This window comes from Helianthus annuus, chromosome 8 (assembly GCF_002127325.2).
Source record: "Helianthus annuus cultivar XRQ/B chromosome 8, HanXRQr2.0-SUNRISE, whole genome shotgun sequence".
In the NCBI taxonomy this organism is placed as follows: Eukaryota; Viridiplantae; Streptophyta; class Magnoliopsida; order Asterales; family Asteraceae; genus Helianthus; species Helianthus annuus.
Genome location: NC_035440.2, coordinates 16,152,943 through 16,171,430, shown reverse-complemented (window position 1 = coordinate 16,171,430; position 18,488 = coordinate 16,152,943). Strand labels below are relative to the sequence as shown.

At 36.5% G+C, this 18,488-nt stretch overlaps 1 pseudogene; it reads left to right on the top strand.

Annotated features, from left to right (window-relative positions):
- Positions 1 to 254: 254 nt before the first annotated feature.
- LOC110872194 lies at positions 255 to 18,021 on the top strand (annotated as a pseudogene).
- The last annotated feature ends 467 nt before the right edge of the window (positions 18,022 to 18,488 follow it).

The window sequence follows — 18,488 nt, the reverse complement described above, 5'->3', positions numbered from 1 at the left end:
TTAAAACATTTTAAACATACAAATTAAATACGATAATTTAAGACTTGAATATTTCCATATTGTATACGTCTTATGCTAAGTTTCAGACATGTGTTGAAAGTTACTACCCTTTTGACTTTTAGTTACCCGCCATTCTCAAATAATTACATATCAATCAGTTCACACGAATGCAAACACTGCTGGCTCTCTCCAGTACTGTCTTAGTGTTCATGTACACCATAAATGTCCCAAGAGTTTCCGCTGATCCTTCCCCCACCTTCGTTTACACAATTATTATTTCTTGAACTAATACCCCATTCACTTACTCCGAAATTCAAATATATTAAATGAACAATTCTGCATGATCATGCCACAGGTTCCAGCAAACTCCGGCGAAACCGCTCTTCATTTTAAATCAGATACCACTGCCATGGCGGACTACGCTAATCGCCGCGATACCATAGCGAAGGAAACAAATAATAATGCCATTTACGCCACGTCTGTTGAAGATGTAGAGCTAGCTGAACACAACATGAATTGTTTTGCATATGAAGGTAAAATTTTTAGACACTATATTTAGTTTCAATTTTATGATTATAGTCTAGAGTAGTATATTTGCAAATTCTTAAATAGTATAAATGTTTTTCATATGAAGGTATTTTTTAGACACTATATTTAGTCAACAACAATGTTTTAAATACTGGTATGAACTGGTCGGTTATATCAGTTAAACCGGATATCGGACACGAGTCGGTACAATAAAGGTCGGTAAAACCAGAATACGGAATGTCTTATGCACTGGCGGTAAATCTGGTTCTACCAGTTCAAACTGTTGAACCGGTTTGCATTATCTTAAGATTTGATTTCTTAATTCTAATAAAATACAATATTTAGGTAATATTGATCTTCCATATTTTCAGTAATTAAACCAGTGCCTTCTATTCCAATATTTCATCGTTGCTGAAATTGTTACTCATCTCGTGCAATGCAATATTGTTTATAACTAATAAAAATATTCTTAAAATCCTTAATAGTTTACAATAAAAATAGTTGTTTTTAGACAAAACTATGATTAGTTACATAAATCCTAGTTGAGATTAAATTGTTTTTTAGATGAATTTTTATTTTATGGAACTTATAGGGTTAACTAGTAACCCGGTTCAACTGCCCAATGCAACTCGTTTCAACCGGTTGAACCATTTTAGAGCACAACCTGGTATGGCTTAAAAACCGGTTTTTAGAACATTGGTCCACAATGTAAATGATTATAGTCTAGAGTAAGTAGTATATGAAAATTCATAGTACAAATACTCTTGTACAAGCGCTAATGTACATAGAGTACTTTTGTATATTACTTCCCGTTGATAAAATACAAAGAGGAAGAAAACACTCATGGTATTTTGTTTTCCATATATGAATACAAACGCTCATGTTTTTTTTTTTTTTTGTTTTCTATATATGAATGGTGTTTCCTAACGGTCATACAGAGAGTACTTTTTGTATATTACTTCCCATTCATAAAGGCTCAAACTAATCAATTGATATGAGCTAATAATAAAATACAAAAGGAAGAAAAGGACATAAATAATAAATTGATATGAGCTAATAATAGAAACCAAATAATGGAAAATCACTAAGATTAAGGACCTACGGTCCATAATTGGAAGATGCTAGCTAGCTGTTAAGATCTTTAGGAGGGAAAGATGTTAAGAAAAGGACAAAAGATGGATATTAGAACAGACAGTATGAGGGACGGCTTGGCTACGTTCAGACCCGGCTGAGGCTATATTATTAAAAAAAAGTTTTTTTTTTACCTTAAATACTCACCTTCCTCTTCCTTTTTTTAAATAACTAGAATTACGACCCGCCGCAATGCGGCGGGGATTCTTTAGTTATAACTAAGTCGATTTAGGACGCGCACATTATGTTGAACCTGTCAAACGGGAAAAAATAGACGATGTAAAAACGTTCACCCACACACGCACGTTGCGTCGTGTTAACTCACAACGTTTAGAACGAAACGCGAAAAATGCTAAACCATAGACGCACGTTGCGATGTTTTAAGTCACAAAATTCAGAACGAAGCATCAAGCGAAAAATTTGCGGAAAATGAAAACTATAAAGGACCAAAGTTGACAGTAAAAAAGTTGTGAGGATAGATTGCAAAAGATAAAAAGTTTTGTGTTAAAAGTAAAAAAAAAAATAAAAAACAAATAGTTTTGGGTTAAAAGTAATTTATGAAATACTTTTGGGTGAAAAGTAAAAAAAACATTTTTTTTGAAAAAAGCCCCAAAGCCAAGGTAACAATAACCATATGCATAACCATTTTTTCTTTGAAAACCGCCCAAAGCCAAGATTACAACATATAAGTAAAAAAAAAATCAAATTGGTTAAATCGCAAAAGATGGAAACGTTTGAATTAGAAGTAAAAAATCAAATTAATCAAAGGGGTTAAATTACCAAAGATTAAAACTTTAAACTTAAATTGTAAAAGATTAAAACTTTAGGGTTAAGAAGGAAAGAAAGATGAAAAATTTTAAACTTAAATTGTCAAAGATTAAAGTTTTAGGGTAATTTGTCAAAAATTAAAACTTTAGGGTTAAAAAGGAAACAAAGATTAGAAGTTTAAACTTAAATTGTCAAACTTTAAAACTTTAGAGGTAAAAAGGAAAATTTTCATTTTTTTTTTTTGAAAAACTCCCAAAGCCTAATTTACAACACATATATGCACTAACATGTTGCTTATTATAGTGTTTAATACCCACATTCAACCAAAATTTACCTATTTCTCTCATCCATTTTTTAAAAAACTCCATCCTTTTATAAAAAACAAAAAAAAATCATAAATCCTTTCAACCCAAACAATCCCAACCCGAACAATCCGAACCCGAACCCGAACCACCCTAACATTTTTTCGACACCCGGTTACACTCCGACTATGATCCTTCATGGGCGTCTCCGCAATTTATCTTTTTGGGTTTCCAACAATCACCCAACGCGTTCAAACAAATGTCTCAAGTCCAACAAATGCAACAATTCCAAGCACTCCAACAAATGATGCTACGACGGTCCCCCTTTTTATGTCTTATTTTTATTTAATTTTTGAATTGTTTTTATAAAGTTAAACAATTATAAATAATTGGTGTGAGCTAGCCTCATCCTCCACCTTTTCTTATTGCTTGGAGGGTCATCCTATGAAGGATGGGGATGTGGCGTCCTACGTGGCGGCCCATCCCTATGGGGATGACCATCCCCATACCTTCTAGTCTGAGCTAATAATAGAAACCAAATTTAGGAGGGAAAGATGAAAAGATGTTAAGAAAAGGACATATAAATAAGAGATGGATATGAGCTAATTGTAGGATCGCGTGCTGACCCGAACGAGGCAATCGGAGGTGTTCTAATCCGTTTCAGGTGCGGAAAACAAGAAACAAACTTGAAAAACAGCCTGTTCTACTAAATATTGCCTTGTATATTGATTTCACAGCTATTACAAGTTAAACGGCACTTCGGCAGCAATTCGGTACTGGAAACAAGAAAGATACAAATGATTTCGCTCATCAGCTATATATAGTGGTTGGGATTTCGCTCCAAATGTCATAAGACCATTTGGAGTGAAATCAGCTACATATAGTGGAGGGGTTTCGCCCCAAATGACATACAAACCATTTGGAGCGAAATCAGCAGTATGCTGATTTCGCTTGAAACTGCTTTGGGGTGAAATCACACTCACATGTTGCTATGAGCGAAATCAACATCCAAACTCACTAAGTTTTGACATTTTCTCGTACAACGTGCCCTGATCTAACATTCTAAGTCTAAGACTCGATACAAGACGAAGTCGACAGATGTATGCACCGACAGACTCCCCCTCAGATGTTGACGAGTCTTAAGTGTCGAGTCTTCACATCTTCAGTCTTGATCAGTCATCGGGCATCCAGAATCTCTATCTATCACTTGCATCTTCAATTTCTTTCTCTAACAAACTCCCCCTCAATACATGCTGGGATAAAAATCAGACTTTTACAGCATCAGAATGGCAACCTGGCTTTACATAGACCTCAGATATCGGAACCTGATTCTTATCCAGCTCAGGAAATCCTGCACATTCTCTACCCAAAACATAAGATTCATAAAAATCAGATCTTAACAAATTATCAAATTGCATGCACCAACACTGACTCCTCTACAATCAATATACAATCAGATATTAACATTGATCATTTAACAAATTTCTTTTTACCTAAAACCTTTTCAATCAAAATCTCCCAAACCTGTTCATCATGTTTAGCACTCGGAATTTTGAAAATCAGTTCTTCAATATCAGTTGTCGAAAATCTTTTTGGATTTTTCAAAAATTTACGCTAAAACACACTGAAAATCTTTTTGGAATTTTGTGAAAGAAAGTAAAAGACACCACTTGTAGAATCAGAAGAAAACAGAAATGAAATATTTACAAACAATATTTTTGTGAGTTTGTGTAAGAGGATCATATCAGTTTCTGAGACAAATCACCAACACCGTTAAGCTTTAAACATTTTAAGTTTTAAACGATTCACTTAGATTGTCAGTATACTATACTGATCCACTTAAATTTTCACACAAAGTTCAACTGTTTCGAGATACGAGATTAATGTCTTAGTGACTTAAACTTATTCGCGTGTTCCCACCTCGGAATATACTCCCGTATCCAGATCCCAATATTCAGTCTTACAGGTGAGTATACCTAGATGATATCTGTAGGTGCGAAACCGTGAGAGCTCAGGTCAGAACTTCCCTTCAGCAGAGAGATGACGGTTCGACTTTTGGTGGGTCCCCTTTAGAGGATCTTTTTTACAACAGCAGTGACTATCAATTTTATTGTTACATCAACTTGCTGAGGGCGGCGCTGTATTTCAAGCATTTGCAGAAAGTATTATCCGGGGACTAGGTCAGTATTTCCATACAGCAGAAGTCCGGGGATAATACCACAGATATCACTAAGCATAAAGACCTAGTATCTCAGAATAAGGGACCTTTCAAACAAGATTTCGGGGGTTACCCATATATCCGAGGGATGTTACCCATGAATTAAGCAAGTTTGAAATTTAGGTTTATATCTCGTCACAGTTTATTAAATGTGCAAAAACCTACTGACACATCATTAGTGAGACCGTTTATCACTAATTAACTTTCCAATTCTTTAGCATGCTGTGATCGTCCACTGATATACTATCATTTCCTCTTTTATACAACAAAACTCATTTTTTATTTTATCAGGTTTTTGTCTTTTTCAAATTTTCTAATGTTTTTGGATTTTCTGAAAATTTTTACTCCCCCTAAAATGCAAACACATTAACGAAAAATTTGAAAACTATCTAAACTCTTGACCCATTTGAAGAAACAAAATAAAAAACAAACTGTACAAATAAAGTGACAACTGATATCAAATCACTTCAAATCGCCATCCACTTGGCATAAACAATCAGAACTCCCCCTCACAACAAACCATTTTCTCATTTAGATTTCAAAACACTTAAGTTTGTTTTAATCAAAATGATTTCTCCGGAAAATGAGTTAGTTTTTAGCACTTGCAGATTTACCACTTGTTAAGTACGGGGATATGGTTCATCATCTTGTTCATCTATTTATCATGTATAGTAAATCAAGTACAATTTAATGTCCCTGATTTACCATTTGCAATTAAGCAACCTCTGTACCACTTGAAGAAAACACACTACCAATTGTAGGAATATCACATCTACCCAACCATTTTACCAATCAGGATGTCGATTCCTGCTTCGCACTTACCAACCTGGAAGCTCCGGCGTAGTCCTTCAACCTGTAAAATTTTAACACTATCAAAAACTTTCAAACAACCTCTTTAAACATGAAAGATGCCGATTCCTGATCCACGATTACAATCTTGGGATCTCCGGCATAGTCCTTCAACCTGTAAAATTTTAACACTATCAAAAACTTTCAAACAACCTCTTTAAACATGAAAGATGCCGATTCCTGATCCACGATTACAATCTTGGGATCTCCGGCAAGTCAGGTGTTTAATCAAACATAACATCCACCCAAGCCTGACCAGCCTTGGGTGATTTTGGAACACATCTGTCCCACCAACACTTTGATTTATAAAACGCTTTAGCACCCTTAACCTTCCTATCAACCATCTTCCCGAAAATGTGCTTGACTTTCTCGTTGAAAGCCTTCTCAAGATCAAATTCTCCCTTATCAGCGAAGAATTGATTTGAGATCTCTACTTTTCCCACTTTCTTCATCAAATTTTCCTTTGACAATGGAGGAAAATTTTTATCGTTCACCTCAGGAACGGAAACCACAATCTTCTTATCAACCAATGACTCCTCTGATTTTATGGAATCAGATTCATTGTCATAACTACTTTCTGTTTTTACAATCCATTTTTGTTTACTCAAGGTCACCTCTTTTTTTGTAAAAACGTTTTGAACTTTCACCTTTTTCAGAACTCGAATTTTCAAACAAAATACCATTTTTCACCAACTGTTCTTTTTTATCAACATAAGTCTTTTTCAAGTTAGAATTAGAAGAAACTCCCTGCTTTGTATAGTTGGTCTTGGAGCAGTTCCAAGCTATGTGACCAACTTCTTGGCATTTGAAACAGGTTCTTCTGTCAACTTTTTTAGCAAACCTTTTCACATTCTTCTTCACTTCAGCAAGAAATTCTTGATTTAACTGCTTCCAGAATGGTTTCTTCTGTTCATCCTCTGAGCTTCCTCCTGAAACAAATTTTGTTTTTGGTTTATAAATTTTCTGATTTTTATAATTTTCTGACGAACTAAAACCAAGACCTTTCTTTTTTAGATTGCCATTATGGTTTGGTTTCTTTTGGAAATTATAACCACAACCGTAACCCATTTTCTTGTTCACTCTTTGTTGAATCCTTGAAGTGTAAGGTTTAGGTTTTGCAGAAAGATCTAAATCTTTTATTTCAGAAATATTAATTTCTGTTAATTTGAAAACCTTTTTGATCATTTCAGTTTTAACACTTCTTATTGGGAATTCCTCATCAGAATATAATTTGTCTGAATCATTCAATGTATATGCTACTTTGACTGATCCGTCATTCAAATTAGATTTTGATAACAGGAAATCTTTATTGTAAACCCTTTTAACCGGTAAACTCGGACTTTTCTCAGTCGAACTCGAACTATCTGATTTAGACTCCGACTTTAACCCTTCATCCATATCCAACATCTGATCGACAACTTTCTTAATTAACTCAGACTCATGATCAGTGTCAGACGCTGTGAATGTTATATCAATATTGTCTGGTAATTCATCAGTGATTTCAGACTTTAATTTGATGTTTAGAGCCTTGTCTACTTGTTTCTCATTTGGTTTTCTGGGGGAATAACTCTAAAAAATAGGAGGCGGACATCTGTTATACTTGACACTTTTTGTCTTACCAGTATCCTCTTCTTTTTCTTTCTTCTTGAAAGCTTCAAGACCTGCAACAGTAGGATAAACTCGATCAATCAGATAATCACAAGTAGTATACTCAAAAGTAATCGGTTAATCCTTTCACTCTCAATTTTCTCAAGTTCCAACTCCTTCTTCAGCTTAGCACAATCTTCGATGTAATCATTAATGACACTTTGCTTTGTCATCAAAGTTGCACTCATCTTGTCATTTGCTTTTTCAATTTCTGCATTCGTTCTCTTCAAACTGTCAACTGTCCTGTTCAATACGTCGTATGACTCTTTCACATACTTCACATCAGACAGTAGATCTTCCTTAATCTTTTCTAAGTCGACAATCTTTTTATCTTTTTCTTCACAAACTTTGCAAGCTTCTAAACATTTCTCACAAGGCTTAGTAACTTCAACCACCTTCTCAATTATCTTTTCAACTTCTACAGTCTTTTCAACTTCAACAAGTTTCTCGACCTCAACAATCTTTTTGACAATCTTTTCTACTTCGACCACTCTTTCAACTTCAACTATTTTCTCAACTTCCACGAGTTTCTCGACTTCGACAATTTTCTCCACTACTTTCTCTACTTCAACAATCTTCTCTATTGCAATCTCAGCAGCTGCTTCATCTTTTGTTTCTACAGTTTCAGTCTTCGCTTTTTCATCAGCGAGTAGCTTTGCTGCTTCTAGCTCTCTCTGCAATCGAGCGATCTTCTTCTGATTCAGCATCTCAACTTTATCTGCATAGAAAAAATTAAAACTGTCAGGATCAATGCATTTTCTACATTTGTTAAGATACTCTTCCTCATCATCTGTATCAACATCACTTCCAAGATCTGGAAATATCGGAATCCTTTTCTGACAATCCTCATTTTGATCCAGAATCCTGGTAACAAGTGCCACATCAGGTTTAGTTCCACTAGGTATATACTTGTCTCAGCTAAACCCCTGTGCAACAATCTCATCACTTTGATCTATTATTCCAAAATAAGCTTTCCTATTGGCTTCTTCAATCATTTTCCCATGAGCAGTTTTCGGTTCCTTTTGTTGAGGTTGTTGATCGATTTGATGAAAGATTGATTTCTGATAATAATTGCTCTTTTCTTGACTTCCAGTTGACTCTTGGTTCTTACATTCCCGTTTAAAGTGACCTTTTCCTTTACATCAGAAACAGATAAGCTTTGACTTGTCAAAACCAAGTGGAGAGGTAGCCATCCCTCGAAATTCATCTCTGCCAGTAATCTGTTGAAAATTTTTAGCTCTCCTACAGGCACTAGCTAAGCACCACTTCACATCCATCAGCTCAAGCTCTTCTGCATCGATTTGGTCGTAATCTTCCTTTGTGAGCATCGGATTACCAATTCTTCCAGCAATCAAACTTTCATACGACTCTAACATGGCGGCAAGAGATGCCATGTGTTGCTTTGCCACCTCAGGAGAAAGATGTTGACCATTCTGAATGTTCAAGATCACATTACACTGCAGATTTGTAGAATTTTGCTTCTGAGGGCTAGGTGTGTTGCTGTTTAGATCAAAGCTTGAGAATGATGAAGTAGATCCACCACTTTGAGTTGTAGTACTTGCATTTGGACTTGCAGAACCATCAGCACTGAATGCAGTACTAATCTTTGGACTTTGACTGGAAGTGGCCTCAAACTTGTTACCTCTGTAGTATAGGCTGACATCTTGCTTGGCATTTGAATTTGTCATGATAGCAGTCTTCTGAATATCCAGCTCCTGTTCCTCAATCTTCTGGATAAACTGAGCCAAGTTCATACTCTCAGTCTTCCTCATGAGTTTCACAATCATCAGATAAGTTCCCCACTTCTGTTGGGGTAACGCTTCTGCTAACGTATCAACCCACTCATCATCATCTTTCTGAATATCCAATCTTCCCATTTCTAGAACCAGATGACAGTATCTATCTATTGTCTGTTTCGTGGTTTCATGATCGAATGCAGTAAACATGTCAAACGACTTCTTCAATAACGCCTTTTTGTTTTTGATCATGTCAGCACTCCCTCTGAATTTCTGAATTAATGCCTCCCAGATTGATCTAGCTGTTCCGTTATGTTGAAGTAAGACGAAGATGTCTTCTTTAACTGCTTGCTGTAAAATGCTGGTCATCATCTTTTCAATAGTATATTTCAGCTTGTCAGCTTCTGTAAAATCATTGAAACCCTTTTCCAACCCACGCTCATTCTTTGGTCTCTCATAGTCTTTCAGCAGTGAACACCAAGCATCGAATCTGTAGGCTTGAACCCAGTTCTCGAATTGATTTTTCCAACCCTGAAAATCCTCAATGTACATGAGTTTCGGTGGTTTCTGATGAGTACCCGTCTCATTCTCACTATATACAGTCTCAGCAGCAGTGACAGGTGCAACCGGTGTTGCAAAAGCATTGTAAAACTCTTCAGCCATGGTTCGATAACACGTTTTTCAAAAACAGTCAATTACGAGCGAAATAGCAAATAACCAGCTTTGGAGCGAAATCAGAATGCAGGCAGGAGCGAAATCAGGTGATTGTGTACTTGGAGCGAAATTACAGACTTTGGCACAATGGAGCGAAATTAGTACTCAATACAGCCTGGAGCGAAATCAGATGTAAGCAATTTGGGGCGAAATTAGACTGTTTTGGACTATTGGAGCGAAATCAGAATGCTGACAGGAGCGAAATCTCAGATCTTTAAATCCCAGGAGCGAAAATAGAACTGAATTTGGAGCGAAACCCTCAAGAATCTGTACTTTGAAGCGATATCAGACAGTTACAAGCGAAATCAGAAAGTGTCCATATGAGCGAAATAAACTCGAAGTCAATTTTAGTCCATTTTTAGTCCGATTTTAGGTCTCAAACTTTCAGGGATTTGTCTGTGTCCAATATTCTATAGTCTATGAAAATTTGGTCCGATTCTGACCGTGAAATCTTCCTGAACAGATAAAAGAAGGTGTAGAAGATAGAAAATGATGCTGTTTTGGCAAGAACTCCTCGTCCTGAGCTCTGATACCACTTGTAGGATCGCGTGCTGACCCGAACGAGTCAATCAGAGGTGTTCTAATCCGTTTTAGGTGTGGAAAACAAGAAACGAACTTGAAAAACAGCCTATTCTACTAAATATTGCCTTGTATATTGATTTCACAGCTATTACAAGTCAAACGGCACTTCGGCAGCAATTCGGTACCGGAAACAAGAAAGATACAAATGATTTCGCTCATCAGCTATATATAGTGGTTGGGATTTCGCTCCAAATGTCATAAGACCATTTGGAGCGAAATCAGCTACATATAGGGGAGGGGTTTCGCCCCAAATGACATACAAACCATTTGGAGCGAAATCAGCAGTATGCCGACTTCGCTTGAAACTGCTTTGGGGCGAAATCACACTCACATGTTGCTATGAGCAAAATCAACATCCAAACTCACTAAGTTTTCACATTTTCTCGTACAACGTGCCCTGATCTAACATTCTAAGTCTAAGACTCAATACAAGACGAAGTCGACAGATGTATGCACCAACACTAATAATAGAAACCAAATAATGGGAAATCACTATGATTAAGTACCAACGGTCCATAATGAGAAGATGCTAGCTATCAAGATCTTTAGGAGGGAAAGGTGAAAAGATGATAATCTTGATTATTTTTCTAACACCCCCCCACCCCTCAAGTTGAGTGGTGGGATCTCCAACTCTTAACTTGCTCAGACAATGATTGAAGTTTTTCGCGTTGACGGCCTTCGTTAAAATATCTGCTAATTGGTCCTCTGAATGCATGAAAGGAAACTCTATCACCCTAGTTTCAAGTTTTTCTTTAATGAAATGCATGTCTACATCCACATGCTTTGTACGATCGTGTTGAATAGGGTTTTCTAAAATTTGTAAAGCAGCTTTGTTATCACATTGATCATGCTGGCTTTAGTTTGGGGAAACCCAATTTCATTCAGGAGTTTGCGTATCCATTGAACTTCTGCTAGGCCACGTGCAATCCCTCGAAATTCGACTTCAGCGCTAGATAGGGCTACGACCTTTTGCTTCTTGCTTCTCTATGTAACTAGATTTCCCCTACTAAGGTAAAATATCCCGATGTTGATCTCCGATCTCCTTTATCTCTAGCCCAGTATGCGTCAGTATAAGCTTGGATTTTTAGGTGTTTGTTGGGTTGGAAGAGAACCCCATGACCCGCAGTTATCTTATAATCCTCCATACCACGTCCATATGAAGATATAAGTTTGCCCACCAACCGTTGATACCTTTCTTTGTCTACTAATTCTGCTTTTTTTCTTCCATGCAAAGTTTCTGGTTAGCAATCATTGGAGAATCGACTTGCTTGCAATCAATCATTCATTCCAGTTTCAGCTAGGAGGTCAAGGACATATTTCTTTTGACATATGAAGATCCCTTGTTTGGATGTTAGAACCTCGATTCCAAGAAAGTACTTAAGTCTTCCTAAGTCCTTCATTTGAAATTCCGCGAACAAATTTTCCTTCAACTTCCTCATTTCTTCCTCACCGTTTCCTAAAATGATCATGTCATCAACATATATAATTAAACATGTTATAAGTTTACCTCTCCGTTTAAGAAATAGCGTATGATCCGAGTTGCTTTGTTGGAAACCATATCTTTTTATAGCTAATGTAAATCTGCCAAACCAAGCTCGAGGAGATTGCTTAAGCCCATAGAGAGTCTTTTTCAACCTACATACTTCCTTCGTTTTAAAATTTCCTGTGAATCCAAGAGAGGCTTCCATGTATAATTCTTCTTTCAATTCTCCATGTAGGAAGGCATTCTTAACATCGAATTGGTGAAGGGGTCATCCTTCATTTGCAGCAACAGAAAAAAAGACATGAATGGTGTCAATCTTCGCTACCGGGGAAAAAGTCTCTGAGTAGTCAATCCCATATGTTTGGGCGTACCCTTTTGCTACCAATCGTGCTATATATCTTTCAATAAATGTCCCAAGAGTTTTCAGCTGATCCTTCATCCCCACCTTCGTTTACACAATTATTATTTCTTGAACTAATATCCCATTCACTTACTCTGAAATTCAAATAAATTAAATGAACATTAATCCTGCATGATCATGCCATTGGTTCCAGCAAACTCCGGCGAAACCACTATTCATTTTACATCAGATACCACTACCATCGCGGACTATGTTAATCGTCGTGATACCATAGCGAAGGAAACAAATAATAATGCTAATTACGCCACGTCTGCTGAAGATGTAGAGCTAGCTGAACACAATGTGAATTATTTTGCATATGAAGGTAAATTATCAGACACTATATTTATTCCACAATTTAAATGATTATAGTCTAGAGTAGTATATGAAAATTCTTAGATAGTATATATAAAATATTTTGCATATGAAGGTATTTTATTAGACACTATATTTAGTCCACAATGTAAATAATTACAGTCTAGAATAGTATATGCAAATTCTTAGATGGTATAAATAATATTATGCATATGAAAGTATTTTATTAGACACTAGATTTAGTCCACAATGTAAATGATTATAGTCTAGAGTAGTATATGCAGATTCTTAGTATAAATACTCTTGTACAAACGCTAATCATTACACAATACAAACGCTAATGTTTTTGTTTTCTATATATGAAGGGTACAAGGTTGATTCCACAACGTCATCTCCGATCCAGGAAAGTCCTAACTTCGAGTCACGACCTATGCGACAGAGGTCTACTGCTAGCAGGCGCAGCTCTGGCGCGGGTCATGGTGGAGAAGAAGTGGTGGTTTGTTCAACGAATGCCGCATTTAAGAGAATCCCGACTTTGTTGAGGATGAAAACAAAATCTAGGCTATCTGATCAGCCAGATTTTGAACTGAGGACGTCGCGATCAGGGAAAGGGTTGGTGATATCGATGAAGATGATTTGTTGATAGATGATGATTTGCCAGATGAGTACAAGAAGTTAAGGTATAGCAAATGGACTTTACTTCAATTAATCAGTTTGATACTGATAGTTGGTTGTTTAGCTTGCACACTAGCAATCCCAAGGTTCAGAAACAAAGATTTGTATGATCTTGATCGGTGGAAATGGGAGGTTATGCTGCTAGTTGTGATATGTGGGAGATTGGTTTCTGGATGGGTGATTAGGACCTTGGTGTTCTTCTTAGAACGAAGGTTCTTGTTACGAAAACGAGTTCTTTATTTTGTTTACGGGTTAAAAAAGGCAGTCCAAAACTGTATTTGGTTAACCTTGGTCTTGATCGCGTGGCAATGTATATTTGATAAAAAGGTGAAGCGGATGTCGTATGGGAAGAAGGTTTTGCCACGTGTAACCGCGATTTGGATCTGTCTTTTGGTGGGAACTCTTGTTTGGTTACTAAAAACTTTGTTGATTGAAGTTCTTGCTTTGAATTTCCATGTGAGCAAGTATTTCGATCGGATTCAAGACTCTTTATTTAACCAATTTGTGATCGAAACACTCTCAGGGCCGGTTGTGATTGGGATTCAGAAAGAATACGAAGAGGATGATTGGGGGATGGAAGATATAGAGAAGCTTGAGAATATTGGAACTGTTGGACATCCGGTTTCATATCAGCGGAAGCATTACCGGTGTTCGAAGAATTGGTTTTCATTGTGTTATGATTAAACACACAAAACAAAGTATGAAATATGGGAACAAGAAGAAAACGATTCTGGACAATTCTTATGAAATGAAATTGTCTTAGTGACCAGAAATGTTTGTCGGTTAATACATATATATACCTATGAGAATGACGGTTGTAGGAATTGGCGGGAATAACCGCTATATGAAACGGTGCCACCAATTCGTCATCTCGGTTCGATAATTAATTACGTAATAAACTAAAACATCCTAAACTACATAATAAACATACATAATTAAGTTTATAATCTAACATACTCCCCTAAACTTAATTATGTTTAGAAGCATGTATGAGGACACTTCGGGTCGTTTTGCCTGCATCTTCTTCATCCCTTCCCAGTCATTACCGGCAAACAAAGCATAGTGTTCTCCTTTATGTTCAGCAGCATTGTCACTCCTTGTGTTCCTCTCAGTTTGATCCGCAATAGTGCCTTGGATTTCATCATTTTGACTTCGGTTTTTTTTTTTCAGATCCATCACCTTCTTCACTATCTCTTTCTTATGCACTCTTGTCTGAATATATTTAAACTTATAGTAATAAACTAAAACATTTAAATATGTTGCATACATCAGCGTCATAAATTCCCATTTCATTGCATACATCAGCGTCACTAAAGCCTTCCTTTCTTTGTCGCTAAAGTGTATCACTGATTCTCTATTTCTTTTCTGTCGATGCATGAATACATTCTCTAAAACAGAGACTTGCAATTCATGATTGTTTTCTTCAGTTTCTTGTTCTCTAATTCTTGATTCATCTTCCTTCGAATGAACGTCTTCTTCGTCATCCGCACGTGTTGCGAATTTCATACTTGGTATTTCATCTTTTCCCCGTATGGTACTCTTGAATTGTTCCCCGTCTGCGTGAATACTACGGCCCTCATGATAACCGTCTTCAGCCCTTTCATGGCTGGAACTTGGGACACTTACTTGTCCGTTCTTTAAATTCTGGGAATCCTTATCGATTCCGTTCGCTATTCCACGGTTCTTCTTGCATACGTAATTCATTGTTGGAACATCTTGTTCCAATCGCATCTTCCTTCGTCTTTCATTCATTTCATCCGAACAGTGTTTGCATCGCATTGTTTCTCGCTTCATTCTTGCAAACATTCGTGTGCGATCGGGGTTGAATTCGTCTCCGTCTCCGTACACTCTGTTTTGTTCTTCATCCGGTTGTGCCCGGAATCGTATAACATCGATCGATTTTCTTCGATTTCCCATCGTGGCTCTGATACCACTATGTTGGACATCCGGTTTCATATCAGCGGAAGCATTACCGGTGTTCGAAGAATTGGTTTTCATTGTGTTATGATTAAACACACAAAACAAAGTATGAAATATGGGAACAAGAAGAAAACGATTCTGGACAATTCTTATGAAATGAAATTGTCTTAGTGACCAGAAATGTTTGTCGGTTAATACATATATATACCTATGAGAATGACGGTTGTAGGAATTGGCGGGAATAACCGCTATATGAAACGGTGCCACCAATTCGTCATCTCGGTTCGATAATTAATTACGTAATAAACTAAAACATCCTAAACTACATAATAAACATACATAATTAAGTTTATAATCTAACAGGAACACCAAGATCTAGAATTGCGATGGTTGGTAAAACAGAAGTTACCGTTCCTAAGAACAGTGACAAATACAATGGGATTAGGATTGATCAGTTGCATAGGCTGAATCAGAATAATATATCTGCTTGGAATATGAACAGGATGATGAATGCTATAAACACGAGTATGTTAACCACAGTTGATGAACAATTTCAAGATGCAATCAGCGATGAAGATGAGACCTTTATGCATATAACAAGCGATAACGAGGCTAAAGTTGCAGCCAAGAAAATATTTTGCAACGTGGTAGAGCCGCGCTCCAAGTAAGCTATTCAATTATAACGCGACACGCCAGCTTCATGTCATTTGATGATTATTTTTAAGTTTGTTTATGTTTTTATATATAGGTACATTTATCTTGAGGATTTGATGCGGTTTTTTCCTGAAGATGAAGCTTTGAAGATGATTAGACTCTTTGATGAAGCAAGTGAGACAAAAGGAATTAGCAAACAAGCTCTCAAAAATTGGGTGGTACGTCTAGTTTGATCGTAACAATTTAAGGATTAGAGTTTAGGGTTCAGGGTAAACAGTTACACGTAAAATGAAGGTATTTAAGCTTTGTTTTTGTGCTAACTTATGTATGCAGGTAAATGTATTTAGAGAGCGTAGAGCTCTTGCACTATCACTCAAAGACACAAAAACAGCTGTGGACAAGCTCCATCAGATGTTGAATGCCGTTGTAGGAATCGTAATAATCGTGATTTCGCTTCTTATCCTTAAAGTGGCGACATCCCAGTTTTTCATATTTTTAAGCTCACAACTAGTTTTGGTAGCATTTGTGTTTGGAAACACGTGCAAAACAATGTTCGAGGCCATCATCTTTTTGTTCATAGTGCATCCGTTTGATGTTGGTGATCGTTGCGAGATCGATGGCGTCCAGGTTAGTTTAGGAGTGGTAATAGTATCAGGTTGGTGGGTTAAGTCGTCAAACCCAAACACAACCTGTTTATTTCATTTCAATGACAACAACCCTAAAGTGTGTAAATTGTACAGGACTCATTAAAACCCTTTATCTAAAGAGTGATTAAATCATTGTAAGCCGGTTGTAAGCATGTTAAAGAAGTCGGCACTTTGTAATAAATGGGTTAAACAGATCGTAAATAGGTTGGCGACTGTCGATTGACCATATCATTTTTTTTAACTATAATTTTAAACAAATTGACAGATCCACATGTTTACTTAAGCAGGTGAACCTAATCATGACCCATTTATTATGCATTATAGATATGGTAGCATGCAGATATAGTCAACCTGAACACACCCCGTTTAATTAAACATGTCAACTTGAACATGACCCTTAGGTTAGATGTCAAAATATTATCAAACACACATTTTTTTTTATTTTCGGTCATCTAAATATCTAATGTTATATTGAATGCAGATGATAGTTGAAGAGATGAATATATTAACAACGATCTTCTTGAGGTACGATAATCAGAAGATATCATATCCAAATAGTGTGCTTTCGACTATGCCTATCGCTAATTACAACCGTAGTCCCGACATGGGGGAGGCAATTGATTTTTGCATCCATGTATCAACTCCTGCTGAAAAGGTTGCCAAAATGAAGGAAATGATAACAAGGTAAGGAAATTTTTTTAGTATCTTACTATCGAGTATCAAAAATAATTTGAATCTAGTTATTGAATGTTATTATTATTTTGGACCGGTATGGTTGCAGCTATGTGGAAAAGAAAAGCAGCCATTGGCAACCTCGGCCCGTGATCGTAGTGAGGGATGTTGAGGACTTGAATAGACTCAAAATGTCAATATGGCTTTCGCATAGAATGAATTTCCAAGACATGGGTGAAAGATGGAAAAGGAGAGCTCTTCTAATGGAGGAGATGATCAAGATTTTCAAAGATCTTGATATTGAGTATCGTATGCTCCCACTAGACATCAATGTCCGCTATATGCCCGAGTTAACTTCAAACCGATTTCCATCAAATTGGGCTGCTTGTGCTACGTGATATGCCATGAAAACATCAGACTCGTGTTCTTGTTGAAGAACATATTATGGAAAAGGTAGTCATGCATGTGTAGATCGAATGTTCTTGTAGTAGACGTTATATCACTATTAAATATGTGATAAGAAACTCTGATTATATTATCATATCTAGCAAAGCCTTTGGAGTTAAAGTAGAGCTTCCTTTGAAGTTCAGGGGTCCGAGCATCGGGAAACATTGCCTCTAAAAATAAATTTGTTAGGAATTGAACAAAAATCAGGCACTATTGAAAGTAAACATATTTGACAATTTTTAATCTGGTTTATCAACTAATCAATCCTGATTCTTTAGCTAAAAACTAGACATAGTGAAAAAATAAATTATACGTGCATTGAATAAACCAATTTGAGTCCCACAAGGACATGGTGTGGTAGTAAGGTGTTTGTGTCTCCCTTATGTGTTAAATGTGAACGGTTCAAATCCTATAGGTGCAAGTATTTAAATAGTTAAGTATGTCAGTTTGCTTTAAAAAAAATAAACTAATAGCATTATGTTTATTAAGAAACCAGAACAATATAATATTTGTAAAATATCTCTGGGAAATTAGAGAACGTTTTGGAGTAGGCTATGGAGCTGGCGCATTGTTCGATAAATACATGCACATTCAATCGTAAAGTGTTTACGGGTAATTTACATCGAGATAGTTGGTAAACGGGCAACAAGCTGGCGCATTGTTCGATAAATGGAACGTTAGAAAGGCTGGTAGGGATGAGTGATGTCAACGCTGACAATAGTGAAGGCAAAATGTTGTTTTTGTTCTGTGAATAAACCTAAAAGGCCCCTAAAGAAGCCCAGCATTTTCCAAACTTATAG